The sequence below is a fragment of the Taudactylus pleione genome, unplaced genomic scaffold (assembly GCF_031769625.1).
Source record: "Taudactylus pleione unplaced genomic scaffold, aTauple2 ptg000372l, whole genome shotgun sequence".
Lineage (NCBI taxonomy): Eukaryota > Metazoa > Chordata > Amphibia > Anura > Myobatrachidae > Taudactylus > Taudactylus pleione.
The window spans coordinates 10,303,689-10,322,521 of NW_028284773.1; positions in this window are offsets into that span (position 1 = coordinate 10,303,689).

Below are 18,833 nucleotides of genomic sequence, written 5' to 3' on the forward strand. Positions count from 1 at the left end.
TATGACTCATAAGATGCTAAACTAAATAGAAAACTATATGATGAATACTAGAACATGTAGAAAAATATATTTGTAAGTTGAATTTATAGGACAGGAGATGTAGAAATGGTCCCATCTAATGTACCATACCAGTGGCATCCCTATGGGGGTATGAGCCGCACTGGGTGACACCATCTCAGGGGGTGACACCAAAATAGCATAGGTGCTCTGCTATTTTGGTTCAACCCCCTCATATGGTGTCACCAAGCAGCAATAATAGCATTGATGGATGATGTGCACATGTCTGCGTCATCCACGCTGTTACTGGACAGGCTGAGGGCTCACAGAGTGATGGCCAAGCCCACCAGCATGACGTCAATGGGGAGTGATATGCAGTCACACCCGGAAACATCATTCAACAGGGACGTGGTTTTTGCAAGCAAAAGATGATACCCCCTTTAGCATTCGTGCCAAAGACACTCATAAAGAATCCAAAGATGGGGGTGACATGGTGAGTAGGCGCACTGGTTGACACCAACTCTAGTGACACTACTATCCTATAGAGTTGGCCAGCGAATGCCCCTTTGTGACAGAACTGCAGTTGTGACAGAGTTCTGATGGGAGATTAGTAAGAGCCATGCAGAGCTGTGCACCAAGTTTTGAGCTAGTAAATTGGAACTGGAAATGAGTAGACATGTGATGACAGGGACTCCAGTGCCATGAACAGAACCTGGAACAAAGGGTGGAAGCCACAAGGGACAATGAAGTCATGTCTAAATAGCCTGCAATTGTGGGTTCAGAATGAGTATCCAATCTGCAATTGGGGACTGAAAATTAGTAACCCAAACGCATGGAATGCCCTTAGTTAACATCACTGAAGTACTGTAAAATTGTATTACAAGTGATACGCTTCTGATAGGGATGGTCATTAAAGATTTGGACTTTTATGAAGATATGGCCTGGTGACCATAATTTTACCAATTGTGAGTTGAACATTATTGATGCACTTATAATGACTTACAGTACAATGGGGGGTAAGATGTATGAAACAGTGAAAAGAGTGGAGAAGTGTGCCAGTGGAGAAGTTGCCCATGGCAACCAATCAGCTCCTACCTATTATTTTATAAAATGTACTTAATAAATGCAACCTCAAAGCTGATTGGTTGCCATTATCTCCACATTTCCTGGCAATAAGGGTTATTTATTAAATGTGCAAATGTGCAATCCTATCAAAGAGGAAATATCCGATAAAAGCCCATCCACCCAAAAAGAGTATATGCTATTACTACTGGGTACAGACCCGGCTTGCCTACTCGTGCAACAATGTTTAATAATTATATGATTATCTACTGTAATTAATAATTAATACATTCACACATGCCCGAATACCACACATGTGTAAATGTAAATTACCAAGGACAATGCGGTCGGCTACAGTGGTTACAATGGCTGACGTCTTCTCAAGATTAAGACATTAGCTATTGGTGAATCAAGCTCTGAAAACCTTTTTGGTGCTTAATAAATTGGATAAAACTGCAGTTTTCATTAAAGAAAATGGGGTCTGCGGTAGCCTGCGTTACTTAAGCTTTTGTTAAATAGAGAGGTATTAAAATCATATAGAAAAAGCTTTTCTCACATGATTTTCATGGGGGGCAGTTAAGTTTAAGTAGACCTCTATGAATGACACTTTTCTCTGATGGAGAAAAGACATATACAGCATCACGGCCGGATTGAGGGCCACATGGGCCTGGAGCTGAAAATGAACAAGGGCCTATTATGAGAAGCAGAGGAGGTGTGACCAGTGCTGTATAGGTGTGGCCAGTGCCATGTGGGCGTGTACACCCCTATACTCTCAGCCCCAATGTCTCAATAAATATGTAAAGAACAAAATGCTTCATTTTGTGAGGTAAATAGAATAGAATTTTACTACTTATGATTTATGGCTGAGCGTGTGGAGAGCAGATGGCCAGTCAACATCATGTTGTCAGGACAATGGGCCTATTTGTATGTGGAGGCCTGGAGCTGTAACTCCATCCGCCCCATTGTTAATCTGGCCCTGTACAGCATTGTATAACTAAAATGATCTCATAATTTGTTTCTTATCAACCAATATAATCACTAGTCATAATGTTAGCCAAAGTTCATCACAGTTGTCATAGGACATTGCCCTTAACATTCTTACTGAACATAAACTCAGTTAGCCAAACAGATAATCCAGTATATTTTATGGGTGAGGAAATCTGCATTTTGATCCATGAGTTAATTGACAGACTTGACAAGCAGCGACATTTTTTTAAATATCAAATTAATTCATCTTAGTCAACAGTGATCCCCTACACAACATATACAATGTGCAGCTTATATCACTGATGCCACAACAATGGCAACAACCGCAAAAAATAATAAACCGATAATGTTTTCTGTATTTGCAAATCATTAATTTTAAATAACTTTAATTTATAAGCTTTGTTTCACATAGAAACTCATTAATAAGCTACAATCTACCTATATCAGTGTGACCTGAGCCTTACATCACTACATTTTGCCATTGTGGGCACTGCTTTCACCATGTAGCTCTAAAGACCTAATTTAACAAGCATTAAAGAGCCAAGGTGCAGCATAATGTTCTCTGTGGCATTGTCACCATAGGTACACTGGACTAAAACCAAAGCTTTTTGTAGTGTACATATAGTGGTCCTCAGTCTGTGGCCTTCCACTTGTCTTCATTATTTCCCTCAGGGATTTACTGCTCATGACACTTCCCCCTATGCAGCAAAGCCCTCACTAACATAATGTCATTAATAGAGCATGGTGCAGAGATTCTAGCCAAACACACCAATGTTAGTATGGATACCAATTTGAAATAAATTGGTTCATAGCTATGATACTTACAATATATTTTCAATAAGATTTTTTTAAAATTTTTGCAGAGTCGTGACTAGACATCTTAGTGCCCTGTGCCAGAAAGAGCATTGTCACCCCCCATATTTAAAATTGGGACAGCGTGCTCTCAGAGGGTAGAGGAGTGGCCACACAATAGTACCCCCCAATGCAAATTATGATACAAAATAGTGCAACCTTATACACATACATTGCACAGTAGTACCCCTTATTGACATTACACCACACAGTAGTGCCCCTTATATATGTTATGCCACACAGTACTGCCCTTTTACACATTATGCCACACAGTAGTGCCCCTTACACATTATACCACACAGTAATGGCCTTTACACATTATGCCACACAGTAGTGCCCCTTGCCCATTATGCCACATAGTAATGCCCCTTATACTTATTATACCACACAAAAATGTCCCTTACACATTATGTCACACAGTAATGCCCCTTACACATTATGCCACACAGTAATGCCCCCTTTCATAGGGTGAGTCACAACACTCACCCGGCCACCAATCTCTGAGCTACTGTCATTGACAGTGCGTAAGTATCATTAGCCGGCTTGCTGCGCTGGCCATTTGACAGCTTCTCTCTCAGCACTGTGGGACAGATGTCATGATGTCTCTCCCTACACGCAGTGCGGGAGCCAGAAGGAAGAGCTCCAAAGTGTGCTCTGGACAGTGCAGAGAAGGAACCGGGTGTACCTCTAGTAACAACATTGCACGTAACAACAATTAAAGAGAATTTCAAAGAGCACAGTGATAATAAAGGCTGCAATTTCTGTATAATTTTTAAGAGATGCATTTCCAAGTCATTTCTTCATTAACTTTTTAATAGAATGGCTACATTTAAGGAATCTATTTATTACCTGTGGTATGAGACTGATTTTCTGTTACCGCTACAGAAAATCAGTTATCACCGCAATTTAAGAGAAGTGAGAGGGTGGGGATTTATGTTGTCAGTGTTTAAATATATGACTCATCACCACTTCTAATATACCATTTATGTTTAAATACTTTTTGTGTTTAAATATGCTGCCTGCCTATGCTAACTGTGCCATTTCTCATCCTAGCTGTAAATATTAATCTCTAGATGTTTTCCTGGTAATATTTTATCTGTAGCATATTAAACAGTTTATTTTAAAGTGCACACTGCACCAACACACAGTGAAGACAACCATTATACGGGCTGAACAAGTATCCCTTGAAAAGCAATGTATTAGATCAGAGCCTTAACTAGACTTTTTGGTGCCCTGTGCCAGAGATAGCATTGGCGCTACCCCCCCTCCCTTTTTTAAATAGGGACATAAGATGGTGCACCTGAAAAAGCAACATTTATGGTTTATGTGAAGGACCATGGAAGAGATAGGGGTACTCCTGGGGCAGCCAGGAGATGCTGGGGATAAAAGAATGCTAAAAGAAGAGGAAGCTACAATTGAGAATGATAATAAACAGGAAGATTGCAGACCTGAACATCGCCCCCTGCCCTGCGGTGCCCTGTGCCGTGGCACAGGTCACACTACCCTAGTTACGGCACTGTATTAGATTAGTAGGAAGGGAACTGGATTCATCATACTGTTAAATACTCAAATATTTTCACCATAATATTTTCACTGTAAAGTGTGAAAACGGCAGCAGAATATTATCACACAATATATTGCCTGAGGTTGACAGACGCTGTATTTGAAACACTGAATTTACTGTTAAAAATAAAACCATTTTTCTTGCAGGGTGAATCAAAAGGATGTGGTGAATGAATGGGATCCGAATGATGGTAACTAATATTTCTTATCAATTTCACTCTTTTTTTTTAATATCACCAGCCCCCCTTTTATTAGGTCACACACTCACTTACCAGGAGTTGTGTCCTGCAAAGGAAAGAGCATTCAAATGTTTTAATTGCACTATAAATCACTTCTCATACAGTACCTTTGCACTAAGTTTAGATTGTTATGCTATTATTGTATAGTTTATATGGCACCAGTGTACTCTGCTATCCTTTACAATTTGGAACAAACACAGTCATAAAACAAGACTGATTATACAAGTACATCAATTGCTGTTAGCTATGAAAGGTGTGATGACTTTCTCACTAGATACGAGCCTTGTATTAGTGTCACTGCTGTGATTATTGGACTTCACTTGCTAATCATCTAAGCTTCCAATAAACAACAAACTTTGCCCTTAGATAGCAAATATATAACTATTTATTCCATAATGTTTCCTAATTTTTATTTATTTAATTGTAGTTTATACGTCACAGGTTAAACACTACAGTAAGTATGTGCAGAAATTAACAGATTTCGTGATAACACAATGGAACTGGATAGTGAAACAGCAGATAATAAATCATTAACATTAACCATTTAATATTGAAGCAAATGAACACAATCATTTTAGTACATAATTCTCATTTGTGTTTTTTTCAGTACATTTTTTTATAGTTATTTTTAACTAAAAAGGTAACCTTAACAAAATCAGCTACTATTTTTCTGCCCTAAAGAAACACTATTGTAATCAAAACATTCAAAGATGCTATTCACATAATATGATATCAGGACTCAGGGCCTGATTCAGACCCGCTCACGAGCGCTGAGCGCTCGCAAGCGGGTTGATGTTGGGCCAGTGCGCGTGCGCACGACGGACCTGGCTCCGTCGTGCGCATGCGCGATACCCGGATAGCGACGGGCAAGCCATCACTATGGGTCTCGCTACAAAGGGGGCGTGCTGCCGATGGTGAGTGACAGCACGCCCCCTTTGGTGGGCGTGCCGGGGGTGTGGCTGCCCAGACGGAGGCGTTCCCATGGGAACGCCTACCGTCTGGGGCCAGTGGGAGTGCTTTTGGCTCTAATAGAGCCAAAAGCACTCCAGGGCTTGCAGCATACAAGACCCTACCACAAGGGTCTCGTCGCAAGCCCGATGGTCGCGATGGTCAAGACCATCGTGACCATCTTTTTGGCTGCTCGCTTTAGCTGTGGGTGGTGACCCACAGCTATGCGAGCAGCCAGGAGGCCGCTCTAAAATTCAGAGGGACGGCCCTGATTCAGAGCGAGCGCTCTGTCAGAGCGTCCAGCTCTGAATCAGGGCCCAGGGCCTCAGTGGGGAGAAAACCCAAGTATTCCCTGACTTTGTTGTCTACGTATGTCTGACAGAGACTACTAAAATATTCAAGTGCAGATGTTACAAGGGTTTACGCTTGGATAAAGGACACACTGGTTGTTCATGAATTTTGGTCCTCACAAATGCTAATGTGTACATGCTACGGAAGGACGCTTGCAGGGCTCTACAATAACCCTGGAAAATAGTGCCATGAATTGCACTAATGAGTACTGCCCACATCAGTAAGGCCACAATAGTAAGACTTGAACCAAAAGGTCTCTAGCTAAGAAACCCCATTTATCCTGTCAATAAGTGAGCATTGAAAGTCTGGGGTAATATTTTGGGGAAAAGAATGGAACACTCCTTGACAATCTATTACACATGGGAACCCTGCTCCTGGAGTATTGCCTCCATGGGTGTAAACTGGAGGTGGATCCAATCAAACCTTTGGGAAGCAGTGATGTTGGTACCAATCTTTAACAGAATCCCCCAAGAAGTGCCCCGCAGACATTGTGCTGGATATTTTACTGAACCGACATTCAAGTGGTGAGATAATAAGGCCCACAGAAACAATGGTGTGAAGTGGTGAATCTATAACCTCAACCTGTGGACAATGATAGCAAAGCACAAGTCATAGTAAAAAGCTTGCTCGGGATGACTTGCTACTATGTCTGAAAAACTGTAATGGGACATTGGGCCTGATTCAGACCCACTCGCGAGCGGCTGTCCGCTCGCAAGTGGGTCGATGTTATGGACTGAACATGCGCACGACGGAGGGAGCTCCGTCGTGCGCATGCGCCAGACGCGACGAGCGAAGGAAAGTCCTTTGCTCATTGTGTCTGATCAAAGGGGGCGTGCTGTCGATGTTGATTGACAGCACGCCCCCTTTGGTAGGCGTGCCGGGGGCGTGCCTCCCTGACGGGGGCGTTCCCACGGGAAACGCCTCCCGTCAGAAGCCGGCCCACTGACATCACTAGTGATGTCAGTGGGAGTGATTTTGGCTCTGATAGAGCCAAAATCACTCCGGAGCTTGCGGTTGAAAACCTCAACCGCAGGCTCCGGCTCGCAATTTCGATGGTCGCGATGGTCACGACCATCACGGCCATCAAAATGCACGCTCGTATAGCCTGTGGGTGGTGACCCACAGCTATACGAGCGTCCAGGAGGACGCTCCATTTTCATGGAGGCCGGCCCTCATTCAGAGCGTGCGCTCTGCTCAGAGCATACGGCTCTGAATGAGGGCCATTGTCTTCTTGGCTCTAGATACATACACAGCATTAGCACTCCGTCACCTAATCCTTGCAAATAAGGAGTCATCTCCCAAATACGTAATTCCATCCCGTGCCTCCTGTGGGTGAAGCCCACCATGAATACAACAGTGTATGCCTCATTATGCTTTTTATTTAAACTACAAGTCATGGTAGGATTTGCTGCTTATAATAAATTGATGAGCCACAGTTGGAGAACAAAGGTTTGCCTAGCTCTGATTTAGGCGAAACCAACACTCAATTAGGGCAAATAGTAGAACCGATTAACGGACTCTCTAGTGTTTGCAAGGTCTCTGAAACTGTGTTAAATTTGTAAATTACAATGAACAGATTACATAAATTGTGATATAATTATTACTTACACGTTTTGTTTCCTATCTGTCTGTCTTGAAAAGAAGACTGAGATTCTAAGTGTGTTATTAGTTTAACTTTCTTTCAGTACATGCACCCGTGGAAGAGGAGAAAGTGCCTATATTTGACTAAAAGGCTGGCGTCTACCTAATTTACATTGCATACTAATGCAGTTTCCTAACCTTCATTTTCAGATTACTTAATCTACTGCAATTTTAATGACAACTCCAGACCACTGTGCAGCTGGAAACAAAGCTATGGAGAAAGCGATAACGGAGATTGGATCAGAGCCAAAGGCAGTACTCCGACATTAGAGTCAGGTCCAACAGGGGATTATCCTGATGGATGTAAGAATATCTCACCATTTCTCCAACATCTATTATCTTACTAATGTTTAAATAAAACCACTTAAACAGAACTGTTTTGCATTGATAGGTTGCTTAAGAGGGTCAACACATAGTTCAATTCTGGTAACAGAACCAGAGTCCAATTTAACCATACAATTTAGTGGCCAAATTGGTCAATATTAGGCAAATCAATATTTCGGTTGAACAACCAAATATCTTCCAGCATCATCAAAGCTGGTTGGTGCAGTCGGTGGATGACCATACATGCAGGCTGGTAGCATAGTCATCTGTGGTCTTTTTATCAACTGCCTTTACCAACATATCCAATAATGATTCATTTGATTTTTGAGTAAATGTTTTGGGACCAGTCACCACAATAACAGGCCAACTGCCTAAAATGACTGCGTATACTGTATCTCAGTGGATGGGTACGGGATGCCGGCACTCAGGATCCCAGCAGTCAGAAACCAAACGCCAGCATCCTGACAGGGTTAGAATACTGACACATGTCATGATGTCACTAGGTATGCTAACCCTCCCCCTGTCCCTACCCTAACCCTCCCTCTCCAGTGCCTGAACCTAATCCCCCCCTAGTGCCTAAACATAACCTCCCCCATCCCGCACCCTAAACCTAACCCTCCCCCTTAGTGCCTAACCCAAACCCACTCCATAGTGCCTAACTCTAACCCCAGTTCTTACCTTTGGGATCCTGGTGTTTGGGATGCCGGTGACGATATTCTGACTGGTGTTGAAATTCTGGTGACGGCATGCCGGAATCCCGATAGTCGGGATACTGGTCGCATCCCATATCTCAGAACTGTATTTGTGACCAACATAAGCTTACATACAGTATCCCCAACACTGAATACATTCTTTGTGTTAGTACATTTTTGGAATTTTTTTCTAAGGCACATTTACATATGCAAGTTCTATGATTATATTTAAAGACCATTAAGAATTTTTTGTATTCTTTCCAGCATGTAATGCCATTGCATTCGCACTCATCATCCATGTTCTGTGGTGCATTTTTAGTATTGCAGGGGTGAAAATATTGCAAATCATATCACAGTTAGGAATGAAAAAGTGTTATGTGTGTATATCCTCATTGAGCCTCAATGTTTTTTTTTAATTCAGCAAATTCTAAAAGTTGTTGATGTAAAACTTGAGTATATGTGTGTGTGTGTGTGTCAATGTGCAATACACACAATTCAAACTATATATATATATATATATATATATATATATATATATGTGTATATATATATATATATATATATATATATATGTATGCAAGAATCATTACACTATAGTAGTTTTAGGCCATTTATTGAGCCACCATGTGTCCTGGAATATTATATTCTTACAGATACATTATTATATACTTTGTTGTTACTTCTATTTCATTTTTTTCTGTTTAGATGGGTATTATATTTATCAAGAAGCAACCAACCTTATACAGGATGACAATATTAGGCTTGATAGCATACTCATAGCCATCGATGGTGATGTTTGCATTGATTTCTGGTATCACATGAATGGTCCAGAAACTGAGAATCAGCTAAAGGTTATAGTTCAGGATGACGCTTCTTCATATGATGTTTGGCAAAGAACAGGAAATCAAAGTTTGGACTGGTTATATGGTGCAGTTACATTTCATACATCAAGGATGAATAATATTCAGGTAAAAAAAAATATTTTTCTGTAATAAGTAATGGAAAATGGATGAAATTGAAGGTTTACATGAAAAGCTTCTAAATGAATAAAAGGTCTCTCCAACTCCTTGAATAAATCAATATTGTGGTATCTAATAACAATTTTGTCAAGATAAGGGTGAAAAAGATGGATAGGTTCCGACAAGGAATACAAAGAGTATGGACAAACCATACAATTACATGTTTTTATTTGTTAGTTTATGTAAATGATTCTGGGGCACATGTTGCTACTTATTATACAGCAAATCATAAGAGATGGAACTTTCATAGCAAACAATCATGATATTGTACCTTAAAAAGCAAAATTCTCTCAAGAATGATGGACACATGGACACATTTTTATCTATATCCCTGGGATATTAGAACCTTTTCAGATTAGTTTTCAATTAGTTGTGAGTTCCGTGCTCTGTGCTCGCGGATTAACATTATGCCATACTTGTCTACTCCCGAGCTCCCGAACTTTGGGTACTGCTCCTGGCTACTTCAAAGAGCATTCAAGTCTCCCATTCCTGCACTGCATCTGCCCCCACTGCCCACTTTTTGAGTAAAATGGGTGGTCCGGGCAGCCTTTGACGCAATTTGTGTTGAATATCGTCATTGTACCCATGCCATCCTGCTTTCAATGCCCGTAATATCAACATTGAATAGTGTGGGATGGGGCCATGATGATGCAATTGCGGAATTATACCCACCGCACTGTCCATCTATCCCGTGACACCCTCCCACACATATGCTCCCCCACTGTGCCAACCCGGCTGCTCCCTTCTGGAGTCAATTCAATTGTGTCAAATGGTTGAATATTTTTTTTTTTTTTTATTAATGGCGGAAAAATTATAGCCAGTAAGTGTTTATAAAGAAATTAAATTCTTTCAGTGTGTTGGGGTACTGTACAATCACATTTCTACATAATGATATTTAAGAGTTGGAAAATGCCTTTCCCATTAATACAACACCTCAGCAAACATGTCCCACTTCATTAAACTATTTTTTTCTGCTTTTTAGAGAAAATTGCATGAAAAATGACATCTTTATTGCCCATATTTTTCTATTTAAAAACATCTAAATAGATTATTATTCATTGGAAAGGGTGTCCTGGAAGTGCAGCACTGTGGGGCTCATTCAGAGTCGGTCGCAAGCGCTGAGCGCTCGCAACCGACTCGATGTTGCCCCACTGGGCATGCGCATGACTGAGCCGGCTCCATCGTGCGCATGCGCGAGACCCGGCTAGCAACGGACGCTCCGTCGCTAGGGGTCTCGCAGCAGACGGGGCGAGCTATCGATGGTGAGTGACAGCTCGCCCCATTTGGGAGGCGTGCAGGGGGGTGGTTTCACAAACGGAGGCGCTTGCCGTTTGGGGGCGGCCCCACTGACATCATTGCTGATGTCAGTGGGGAGCTTCCTGCACGATCAGAGCAGGAAGCTCCCTGGGGCTTATGAGTGCCCAGACCCAACCTTAGGGTCTGGTCGTAAGCCCCGATGGTCGCAATGGTCTTGACCATCGCGACCATCACCCATGTCAGTCGCTAGAGCTGTGGGTGTTAACCCACAGCTTAGCGATTGACAAGGAGGCGGTCGTTCAGGACCGCCCCTGAATGAGGTCCTGTATCCTTTTATTTTTAAATTAAAATAAGGATTTTCCCCTACTTTTCACCTAGTCCGCAGCTGCAAACTAATTAACTCCTTTTGAGACCCACAATAACTTAATGCAGATTACTAATTGAAGAGCAAAAAATTGTGGCCGTGGGTTTTTAACTGGCGTTAAGCAATTTTTGGTCAACTCATATATAATTGAATCTTCCCCTTAGTCCATTTGCACAATGCAAAAATGCAACTTGTACTTATATTTACAATCACACTGTGCTGGCCTGTTAGACTTAAATAGGTGATTGGAGGTGTTAACATGCAAACTCAGTACAGTAAGGGCATGCACATACAAGTTAAACATGCCCCTTTGAAATGCATCCCATTTAGGTTTGGCTACATCTTGAATATGTTCTAGATGAAACATGTGCAAATGTGCAGACGCTTTTTTCATGTTCATTCTTGAAGCATCTTTATGTCCACTTTATAAATCAGATTTCTATTGGCAGCTGAAACCTGAAATGATGTGCCCTGATACAGACTACTTTGCTAAAGAATAGCAACACTAACATTAAAATACATTTGATGAAGAGGTTATCAAACAAGCGAACGGATTTTGAAGAGATCACTGTTTTATTTTTCCTCAAAAGTAGGGATAAATAATCAAAAATAAACAATACATTAAAAAACTTGTAATTATTATGTTTTGAAAACAGTGGAAACCGCATATTCTCAGAAATGCTAGGACACAAGTTAGCTGTATACCCTGAACTACCCATTGCTGGGTCTCAAGTTCTAAAGTCCAAACGATTAGAAAACTGCACCATGTATAGGAGACATTAACCTTGGTAAACCTACAGTATATACTGCATTAGCAGCTAAGATTAGTTATGTTGTCTTTCTGTAGGGTTAGAGGTTTTTAAATGCAGAAGTTTGGAAAACATACTAGTATAACATCCCATTTCTATGTCTCGATTGCTGAACTCTTTGTGTGTACTGGGCCCTTACTGTAAAACTTTTCTGTACTTTTTTTTTTTTTACTGCCTAGTGATTGTTATATTATTAATGTCATTTATTCAGATGACCCATGGATAACACTTACAATGCAGTCCATATTGACCATGAAACGTTCTTGATAATTTAGGCATGTGGAATCTGGCAGTATCTGAGTACGTTATATGTTCATATGGTGCTATACCCACTGTCACAGTGCGCCGGACCCTGGCTTCCACTTACCAGGTACGGCAGCACTGGAATCTGCAGCGGGCAGCGGGCGGGGAGTCCCCGGCGCCCGCTGCCATGACGTATCCTCCGGGTCCCTGCTTGCCGGCTGGAACTGCAGGCAGCCGCGGGCTCTCCTAGGAGCGCCGTGCCATCCTGCAAAGTATTTAAAGGCACAGGCGCGTCAAACGTGAAGTCACGTTTGGCGCGAGATTTGAACTTCCTCTATAGGAGGAAGTCTCTGGCACCAGACAGGTGCCAGAGTATAGGCTCCATTCCATACTCCAGCGTTCATAGTACTTACCTGTTATCCTGATCTTGACCTTGGCTTGTTTGTGACTCTGATTTCGTCTGACCCCTTGTACCGCTCCTGATATCTGGTTCTGACCTCGGCTGCTTCCTGTGACCCGTTTACATCTGCTCCATGGTACTGTCTCATCTGTTTAGTTCTGACCCGGCCTGTTGACTACGTTTATTCTTCTGCATCTGATCCAGTGTCCACCACTATATAGGGGAACCTAACCTGAGGGCCGCGACCTGTGTGTCGGACACAGCCAAGCCCATACCTTCTTGCGAGGGTCCCTGGTGAATACCGCCGGCACATTAGATTCCGCGCCTCAGGTATAGGTCTAGCCAATTCCCTAAATACGGGCCGCATCCACATTCCATCCAAGAGTTGTGACACCCACTGAGGCAATAATGTTATGTCTAGGGGTGGCTTCACCTATAAATCTGCCACTGCTTATACCTGCAACACTTCTGAGCAGGATTGTTAGGAGAGTTCTGGGCAAGAGCCTCCTTACCGTAAGACCATATACCTACCAGCAGTTGGTGGGGAGTTCACTGAAGTCTCATAAATATTGAAGAGCACTTTTAGTACTGTATATAGCCTAAACCTTTCTCCATAGAACATTCTGATGTTTTTTGTTGTATTTCAACATACTTCAAAGTAAAGCTAAAATAATATCTTTATATCCTGTTTGGATTATTCCTCATTTTCCAATTTACCAGCTCTATTTTACACTCCTGTAATACATGGTATTGCAGGTTAGTCATGTGTTGTCTCTGCACTTCACCGTACCTATTCAGGAGGTCCTTTCCACCAAATTTATAGCACCGTGTTGAAGATAGAAAAAGTATATAGGTTTGAGTAACCCAAAGCACACAATCAAACTTTAATAGTGTCTATATACACTAGACAATATTATGCACAATTTGGCCAATTCTGACGCATCTGAACGACACATCGCGCATAAAATGTGTAAATCGTGAGTGTCCACTTACGATAACAATGCAGATGCACGTACCCATGGGTCGTCTGTTGTATCTTCAGATCTTACCTACAGCAGGTAAGAACTGGCAATCTCGTACACGATCCGTGGCATATCGTTCAGTGTTTGTGCCTGCATGATATTTCATTCGGACCCGCACAATGCTGACGTCATTACTTGACACAGATGCATGGACGGATCAGTGAGATCCGTCCATGCATCTGTGTAAAAAAATTAATAAAAAGTGCACATTTAAAAAAAAAAACGTGCACCCCTCCTTCCCCAGCACAACCAGCCCAGGGCTTTTCACAGCAGGTCTTGATTTTGGAAATACAGGGGACATAAAAAGGAGGAGTCCCCTGTATTGTCCAATACCAGCATTGAACTCTTTCCAACTGGGGAGTAATACCACAGCCAGGGGAACCCTTTCACCGGGTCCCCTGGCCAAAGCATTACTTCTGACCACTAGTCAGCCCAAGCCGGGGATCCCTGGGGAGGTGGGGACCCCCCAATAAAGGGGTCCCCCTCCTCAGGGCACCCTAGGCCTAGGCTGATAGCCCGGGGCTATCCCCGGCACCCCTCGCGGGTAGGTGCCTGGTTGATTATGTAAAGTGAAGTGCAAATGAAAGAAGTAAAAATATTGTATTTTGCAGTAGAACTACAGGTCCCAGCAAGCCTCCCCTGCACGCTAGTACTTGGAGAACCACAAGTACCAGCATGGGGCGTGTTATGGGCCTGCTGGTACTTGTAGTTAACCTGAGAGTACAGTTTTATTAAAACATACATGCACACTCACATGTACACTTACACTCACTATCACACAAATCACCTAGTATCCCTGAAGCCATTCACATCCACTTCTCCAAGCAGAAATCCATAGATACCTGTAAAAAAAAATCCATACTCACTTCTTGGATCATGTCCTCTTCTTTCCAAGTAGGCATCCACGGTCTTTGCAAAACCAAAAAAGGAATTGACCCGAGCCACAAACACATTACTGTCCTCTAAGTTATTTAAGGTTACCTTAGTGGCTTCACCATTTAAATCAATGGTGGGAACCGCTCATTGCCTGAGAGGATTTCTATAGTGATATCCTGTTGCTGAGCGGTCATTTGGGTAGTACTGTCCTTAAAGTGAATGCTAAAACTCATTGATAAATGTGGCCCATTGTCTGAACGACCATTGTCATCCTTTTTCTGGCATTTGGGAGCAAACGGATGATTGTCACTTGCTCCCATACATTACCAGATTTTTGTTCCAACCAGTCAACTACTGCAGTTTGCTGGTTGTAATGATAATCGTAAAGGGGGGCATCCACTAGACGATTTTAGCAGGCACTTGAACGATAACGACGTCGTTATCATTCAATCATTTAAAAATCATTTATAAATCGTGCAGTGTTTGGTCGTTAACGATCAACGATGCGCGCTTCCGATGATCGTTTGATCGTCTCGTCAGTCGACCGAAACATGCAGGTCAATTTCACTTGATCTATTAAAGATCATTTGCAAATAGTTTCCAAATCATTTGCAAATCGTTCAGACTGAAAGATCAAATTTCAAGGGAAAAAATCAAGGGAAAATCGTTTAGAGATTGGACAGGGAGTAGATCGTCTAGTGGATGTGCCCCTTTAGATGTGTAGCCAGCTTTAGTGGTGGGAATAAGAGCAAGCATACTTTCAGTCGCTTTGGACAGCACTACTAATTTTCTTTGCACGAGTCTTCATAATTCTTCCCCGTTATTAGTTAATGATAGTAGAACACAAGAGATATGCATGGTTGGAAATTTGACAAGAGGTCTACAGAAAAAGGAGAAATAATGAAATGACAGGAAGTTTTCTAGAAATGTTTAATAAAAGTCTACTTCATGTAGCAAGCTTAGTCACCAACTTATACAATGTGGGTAAAAAAATAACAGTAACCTAATTCCTTCAAGGCATGTACAGTGTGTAAAGAGATTATGCTTAGGGTATAGTGCCACCTTGTGGCTTGTTTGCTGAACTATTACTGTGTGGTTGCTGTAAAAGTCTGTTGAACACTGTTATATGTCCATTATCATGTACTATAATAAAACTGCCATCAAAATATTATGTTGACATATTGTCAAACAACAAATGTAGTAAATAAAATACTGTATATTTCAGCTTTAAAATATTATTGAATCCATCCAGTTTGTATATTACATTTATTTAGTTCTGTAGGTGTAATATTTGGTAATGCACATTTGGTAATTCTATACGATGCAGTTTTTTAACTGTACTGTTGGGCAGGCTGCATGTTTAGAGATGCATTACTAATTTTTGGTTGTGCAGACAATACTTACATTTTCCAGTTCCTTATGGCTGCCAGAAACCCAACCTCATCCCTATACTTTGAATTGGATGCATTTTGCTTCTTCCATTTCCCTTATTTCTTGGTGCACGTATTACTCATTTATTATTGTCCATAAATACCAGCAAGCAATGAGAATATGTAATCATTCACAGCACTCCCTGCATCAGTAAGCGTGCCTCCTAAACCCTCAGCCTATTGCTAGAAGCCAATGACCCTAACTTTCTGTTTGTTGGCTATAGGAGGAAGCTGGGGCACCCAGGGAAAACCGCCACAAACACAGGGAAACATGCAAACCCCGGGCAGGGCCTGATTCTGAGTCACATGTTGCAGCGTCTTTTGCCAACACCATAGTCATGTCTGGTACTATTTCCTAATGCTAGTATCAGCCCTTCCCCTGGTATACATTTTATATCTGAGTGTGCAAGGACTGAGACGCCCACTTTGAGCATCTATAGATGCTGTAATACCACTTGGTGCGTTTTTAGACGCCGCCATCAGTTCCACCATTGAAACTTGCAAAAGTCTATGGTAGGGGCAGATTCTCTGTCAGAGTATGGCCTCCAACGTGAGTGGTTAAGCCTCTGTGTACACAACCACTTAGTGACACATCCGTGACACTCCCATAACACACCCATAAGACAGAGTATTTTCGTGCATCTGAATAGCCACCCTCGGTTAGTCAGTGAGGAACGCTCAGCACATCTCCAATACACTTCTGATACTGTGCTTCACAATCAGTGATGTCATGATGGGGGGTGCAGGCCGCACCTTGGTGTCACCCCCGGAGGGGGCGACACCAAAATGCCGGCTCCTCTGCAGTGAAACGAGCCGGGTGCTGCAGTGTGACATTCTCCTGCAGGACCCGGCTCCTGTCATAGAAGAGGAGCTGACAGTGCTGACAGCTCAGTCTCTGGGGGCAGCGCTGCCTCTGGCGATGCTGGGCTGCCTCTGAAATGAAGTAATCGGGATCCCCAGCGAGGCCATGTCCCTTTATTTTAGGCCAAACCCCGTGAAGCCTCTGATCTCAATCACAACTCTGTGCGTTACATGCAGTGTAATGTATGAACCGTACAAGTTTTTAGGGTCATTGTCCACGTGCAGTAGCAAAGAAAAACATTCAAATCCGTGAACATCGGCATAAGTGTGACTCAGAAACAGGCCCACAGATAGGATCCTGGGAAGCACTGAGCCCATGATCACAGTACATGCTATCAGTGTGCTGCTATTTTCCCCCACTTCTACGATGTAACAAACTCAAAAAAGTGGCAATGTAGTAAATGTACAGTAGTAAAGGCTTTATACCCTGATAACTGCTAGTATTTTAAGATATAAATTAGGGTAAACCAAGCAGTATTTAGGGGAAACTTAAAATCTGAAACTAATGAAGGCAGTGGCAACACAGTAAAAGTAATTTAGAGTTGGTATTGTTGTAGGGTTGTGCAGCCAGATTATCGACATTCAGAATGCCGAGATGTACAGAATGTTGACATTCAACATGACGACATTCACAATGTCGACACTAACATAATTTTGACATTGTCAGAATGTCGACATAATTAATGTTGACAGTGAGAATGGTGATACCTGATGTTATGGATAGGGAAAAGCTTGCATGCCAATTTGCATTGTCGACATGCCAACTGTCGACATTCTGGCAATGTCATCATTATGTCAGTGTCGACATTGTAAATGTCAATATTTGACAGGTTGACATTCTGGCAATGTCGACATTCATACCTATTCGATGTGCTAGTGTCGACATTTTGAATGTCAACTTAATATACCATACCTGCTGTAGGTTCTGGTGCAGATTGATCTTAAAGGGTCTTTCCAAAGACCAAGAAGTGCTCTTAACAGTTAAATAGAGGCATTTACAAAACTAGAAGGCAATGCTAGCCCAGATATATTGCAGATTGTAAATGGGCCTTAAAGGCCAGTAAATACCTAATAAAACAATAGATCACTCCATGCTGTTTAGAAGTAGGACTTTGCAGCTATACTTAAACCATTAAAATTTACAACATTTGCAGCTGTTTTGTAATAATATAGGTAGAAGTCATGTAAGAATTTTATAGATAGTTTCAACCTTTTGGTCAAGCAGTTCTACTATTGAAAAATTATACAAAATTGATCATTTTGAAAACTGTTGATCCATTTAAACGATTACATATTGTGTGTTCCATATGTATTAATCATATTTTAATTTCCTTAGAAAAATTACATATTTTCATGTAAAAAAAGAGAGACCCTCTGGACAATCTCACTGATTATTCTAAACCCTTAGTATGTTGGCTGATGCAGAGTTGAACGCACATTTGCTGAGTGTATCCTGCATTTTCTTGCACGCATACTCTGGAGCAAAGTGTACGCAACTAGAGGCAGTGCAGAGTCGTAAGCATCTTAGGTGCATCTCCACTGAGGTGGTTCTGTTCTATAACACAGCATTCTCATGTAGGCTAAACTTAGAATGCGCGTGTTCACGGAATGGTGACCTATAAAAAGTTGAGCAAATGCATAATGCACCTGTTTTCAGATGCTTCTTTTGCACCAATAATAGCGGTGGTGCATATGCAATTTGGTATGATGGTGGTAAAATCAAATGTATAAATAGTGGCGGTCCAGCCGCATCTATGTGCACAACTCTGCAATCGGGGTCGTTTTGTGCATGTAATGTGGAAGCTATTTCAGCCAACTTAATTTAAATCTGTATTGGCCCTATACAGTTTACATATTACAGCTTATTTCGTAATTAACTTAAATTATTTTTAACAG